The 5,003-nt window shown below is 43.4% G+C and overlaps 1 pseudogene; it reads left to right on the forward strand.

Annotated features, from left to right (window-relative positions):
- The first annotated feature begins 3,595 nt into the window (after positions 1-3,595).
- LOC118650435 lies at positions 3,596-4,710 on the forward strand (annotated as a pseudogene).
- The last annotated feature ends 293 nt before the right edge of the window (positions 4,711-5,003 follow it).

The raw sequence follows: 5,003 nt of genomic DNA on the forward strand, positions 1-5,003 counted from the left end.
CCCTGCACTGCCCCACCCCGACTAGGGATTGAGCCCGCAACCCTGGCATGTGCCCTAACTGGAATCAAACAGTGAACTCTGTTCATAGATCAACGCTCAGCCACTGAGCCAACCATATGGACACAGATATATTTTTTTTCACTTGATCTCATTTCCCCTGCACCACTAATTATATTCATGAAATCATATCTATTTTATAGATAAGGAAATGGAAGCAAGATTTAGTCCATTTACCTGCAAAGAGAGGACTATAAGTAAGTGATGACGTTGGGCTCAAACCCCAAGTCTGTCTGTCTCAAACCCTGCCCTTAACCCAGACCACACTCCTCCCTAAAAACTTTTGGTGAGAATAGAAGATAGTAAACATATCATGAGAATAATCAACAGGTTGCCAGGTTAGACATGAACATAGATGCTGCCTGATCAGTATCACAGTAAATAAATGGTACATCTTATTTCTTTTCTACAGAACCTGCAGGATTTTGATGCCATTTTTAAATGTAGGGGACTCTGAGACAATTTAACAGAACCGTAGCTGATGCAAAGATGTGCCCATTTGTAGACCTTGTAATGAGCGCCCTTTTACATCCCACACCTGCCTATTTGCTTTGTGCTTATATAACTGACTGAAAATAAATGAGTATTTCCATTTGTTGTATTCATCCTTTAAAGTGTGCCTTCCCTGGAAGAGACAGAAGTGTTTTCTTAGCATGTGTAGTGTAACATGATTTGCACTTAGTAGTTGTTCAATAAATATTTGATGTTGGCTGAGTAGATAAAAGTGATGGTCCCTTGAGTTGCCTTCTTGCAAGTCAAAACCATTGGACTCTTTCCAAACAAAGAGAACACAAAGGTGTTCCGTCACCAAAAGCCACTTAATTTGAAATTCCAAACATTTTTTGGTAGCACCTTAGTCTCTGTCTAGGATGCCTTGCCCAGCGTCATTTAGTGGTTCAACTGTTTTCTGTCATGTTACAATATTCAACACTATATTATCAAAGTGATCAATCAGAGGGACATTTTACAAGTCAGTCCCTAGGGTCTTTGCATTCCATCTTTTCAGCCAGCATAGAGTGATAGGCATCTGTTAAGATAACTAGTTCAAAAGCTGAGAAAACTTTGGCACAAAAAGAGGAAATATGAGCTAGGGTACTCAGGGGCCAATGAGTAGAATGGCCCCACGGCATTCACACAATTCATGGATGAGGAGACAAGAAGAAATCCTAAGTCTTAAGGGTGGATGTGGGCAACCTCTCCTGTGGCTCCATGCGCGGTCCTCATCTAACCAGAACCTCGGCTGAGGTCTAGGAAGCACCCGTAATGAGCTGGTGTGGGCTCATGGACACGTGCGGGGACTGGCCCTGGAAAGAACGCAACCTCGCATGGCCTCTGAGCAGCAAGAAGCGGCCCTGCTACCTGCTGAGGAAGAAGAGATTTTGGAGGTAAAGCAGGTAAAGAAAATCCCAGAAGATATGATGAACAGAAAAGAGCATCAGGGTCTGAAGGAGCAGTTCCTAGGACCTGTCTGGATCCATTGAAAGGGTCAAGAAACTCAGTCCTCCTTCAGGAAGAGCCAGGCACAGTAAAGCAAAAAATCCTTCTTACTCCTGAGAACAAGTAGTAAAATTACTTATTGCCCACCTCCATCCCAAAGTAAGAAAACTACAAGGTCAAGAAAAACATAAAAAAGCTATATGCTCACTTGGGCACAATCACAAACACATAAGTGTTAGGGTACTAGTATATTGAAAAAGATGATTGCCAGTTTCTTTCTTTTTTGAGCTTGGCTTTTCCCTTGACAGTGTTACATCAACTGTATTTTTAAAAAAATCTATTTTATTGATTTCAGAGAGGAAGGGAGAGCGAGAGAGAAACATCAATGATGAGTGAGAATTATTGATTGGCTATCCCTTGCATGCCCCCTACTGGGGACCAACCCAACACCCAGACATGTGCCCTGACCTGGAATTGAACTGTGACCTCCTAGTTCATAGGTCGACGCTCAACCACGGAGCCACGCTGGTCAGGCACATTAAAAGTCTTATCTTTGAGTCTGTATTTACCTTGCTGAAAGAGATCATTATGCTAAGAAAATATTCTATTCTACTGGTATTATTTCTTAAGTAACTATTAAGACCATTCTTATAAATGGATATAACTAACTCATAGACTGGCAGCTTCTTTTGAAGTTTTCCCTGTCCTCCTTTCTGAGCTTATACTAATCTCTGACTGGAACTTGTGAATATATGCCTAGAATTGATGAGGTGTCCCCATTTGGGTCCCAATCAGCTCAACATCAGAGACTGTCATGCTTAGGAGCTCTGTGTCACTGATGTAGGTAAAAATCACAATCTAAAAGCTCACAGGCTCCCTCTAAAGATTCCCTATACACAGAGCTGAGATTTTAGGAGGGAAATGTTAAAGGAAAGTAATTACTAGAATAATAATTTATACATGTGGTTAAAACACCTGATGTACTCAAAGTAGGTAGTTTGAAACATAATATGCCAGAGGCTTCCCCTGAATGTCCTCAAGCCTGCCTGTCCCTCTCTGCCTCCAGAAAGGGTAGAATTTGCCCCAACATATTTTGTACCTCAGCAGAAATTCATTCATCCAGCTATTTCAGTGTATTTATAAATGCAAATGACTAAGCCTCAGCATTACTTCTGTCCACAGAGATGGTTCATTTAAGTAACATGGGGATTTATGCAAATGGCCTATTCAGGGTCACCTGAGAAGTCCTATGAGTCATCTGGAAATGAATATTCAAGATGTAAAAATACCTGTAGCTGGACCCAAATTTATTGCATCCTTAGCAAGTACCATTGGAGGAACACACCATCTCCTTTAATCTTTACAGCAAGGCTCCAACAGTGGCCTTTCCTCAGCCTCACTGAGTACACACATACCTGGAAACCAAAACTTCAGCCCTCCTCGGTCCTATCTTATCTGCCCCAAAAGCTGAGTTTTTGAAGATCTTTTTATGAATCACTTTGATTAAATAAGTAGTTGGCCATATTTTCTTTTGTTCCCCCAAACTCTTCTGTTAATCCAGTGACAAAATATTTATTAAATATTTGTTTTGTTGCCACTCACTGTGCTAGACACAGGAAACACTAGTCATGCTCCTCCCTTCATGGGAAGGACTGACAGTAAACAAGAATCAGCCACACTGTGGTCAGTGCTATGAAGACGACAACCCTGACCAGCTGGGTGAGGAAGGTAGGAATGGATGGATCAGGGACATCCTCTCTAAGCAGGTGACATCTGAACTGATGCCTAGAGCATGAGAATCAGTCAGACTTTTCCTTTGTATTTGTGCACGTGCATCTTACAGATTTTTATTACTAATAAAGTAAATAGCAATATTTAAATCCTACATAAACAAAAAGCTCTTTGTGGGTTGTCTTTTTGTTTTTCCCAGAGTATAAGGGTCATGCGACCAAAAACCACTCCCATATAAGACCCTGATCAAGCAGAGGTTTTTGTCCGTTATAACCCAGGAAGCTGATTTTTGGTGACCTGTTGGACTCCTTAGCTTGTTTTGGCTATTTTTCTTTTTGTTTTTGTTCTTTTGTGTTATTTTGAAGGTGCCATGTTTAATCTCTGTGCATCCCATTTGCCCCACAGGGAACAGTATATTGGCGAGTATCTCCTTCTCAAGACCATCCAAAAGGGACCATCTTATGAGGTGCGGTGGGCTCGGCATGTACTGACTGGGGCACACGTGGTGGTAAAAGCCATTAGACGGCAGGGCATCTCTAAGTTTTTTTCAAGAAGTCCATTGCTTTAAGAGGGTAAATCACTCAAATATCACCAAATTGTTTGAGGTGCTTGTCACCCCGGACAAGTATTTTTTTAGTGATGGAACACGTTGGCAGAGGAAATCTCCTTGAACACTTGGAGGACAATGGCGCCATGGACAAGGGAGAAGCCCGCACCATGTTCCGGCAGGTAGTATCTGCAGTCCAGCACTGCCACCAGAAAGACGTGATCCACAGGGACCTGACACCAGACAACATCCTAAAAGATATTGATGATACAATCAAATTAACAGACTTTGGCTTTAGTAGGCAAGTGAGAGACCATATGCAGTGCACCTTCTGTGGCTCCATAGACTATTTAGCACCAGAAATCTTAAACCGGAATATCTACGATGGCCGCAAAACAGACGTCTGGAGTTTGGGGGTGTTATTATACAGGATGCTGACAGGGGTGGCACCGTTTGCGGGGGACAGCATTGTGAATGTGAAGCAGCAGATACTAAGTGGACATTTCCACGTCCCATGCTCTATGTCAGGGGAGGTTCAAACACTTTTAAGAAAATTTTTCACTGTCGACCCTAGCCAAAGACCAAACCTAGAAGACGTAATGAAGGACCCCTTGCTCAACAAGGGCCAGGAGGAAGTGCTAAGGCCATACAGCGAGCCGCCCTGGGGTGAGTTGAACCCACAAATAATAAGAATGATGCAGAACCTCGGCTTAAGTCAGGGCATAGTCCAGGAGTCAATAACACCGAGAAAATTTGACATGATGGGAACATACATGATACTCCGAATGATGAAGACCAAGACACCAAGCCACACCATCAAGGTAAAACCTTACCGTTCCCCTGAAACCAGTAGCACCTGTAGCACATCCTCGAGCAAGAGGTTGGTTAGCCATTTGCTGAGAAGACCAAAAAGCCTTCCATTCCCCCAAACTGCCTGAGGTTGAGGGTGACCACTTGGCCACCCACTCTGGAAACCATGACCACCACTGCCTCAGAGTCCAGCAGAGATACCTCCAGCACAGACAACATCAGGTATAGCGTTGAGATTGGACCCAGCAGCCAGAGCAGCAGCAGCACCACCACCAGCAGCAGTGGGGGAGACGCCCATAGAAGCTCCCCAGCCTGGCAGGAGGTGGCTAGGAGGGCCTTCCAGTTTCTTTTAAGGTTCGCATGCTGTGGGTCATCCGCCAAGAAGGAACATCGCAAAAGGACAAAACTCAAACCAATATGA

This window comes from Myotis myotis, unplaced genomic scaffold (genome assembly GCF_014108235.1).
Source record: "Myotis myotis isolate mMyoMyo1 unplaced genomic scaffold, mMyoMyo1.p scaffold_m19_p_3, whole genome shotgun sequence".
NCBI classification, from domain to species: Eukaryota; Metazoa; Chordata; class Mammalia; order Chiroptera; family Vespertilionidae; genus Myotis; species Myotis myotis.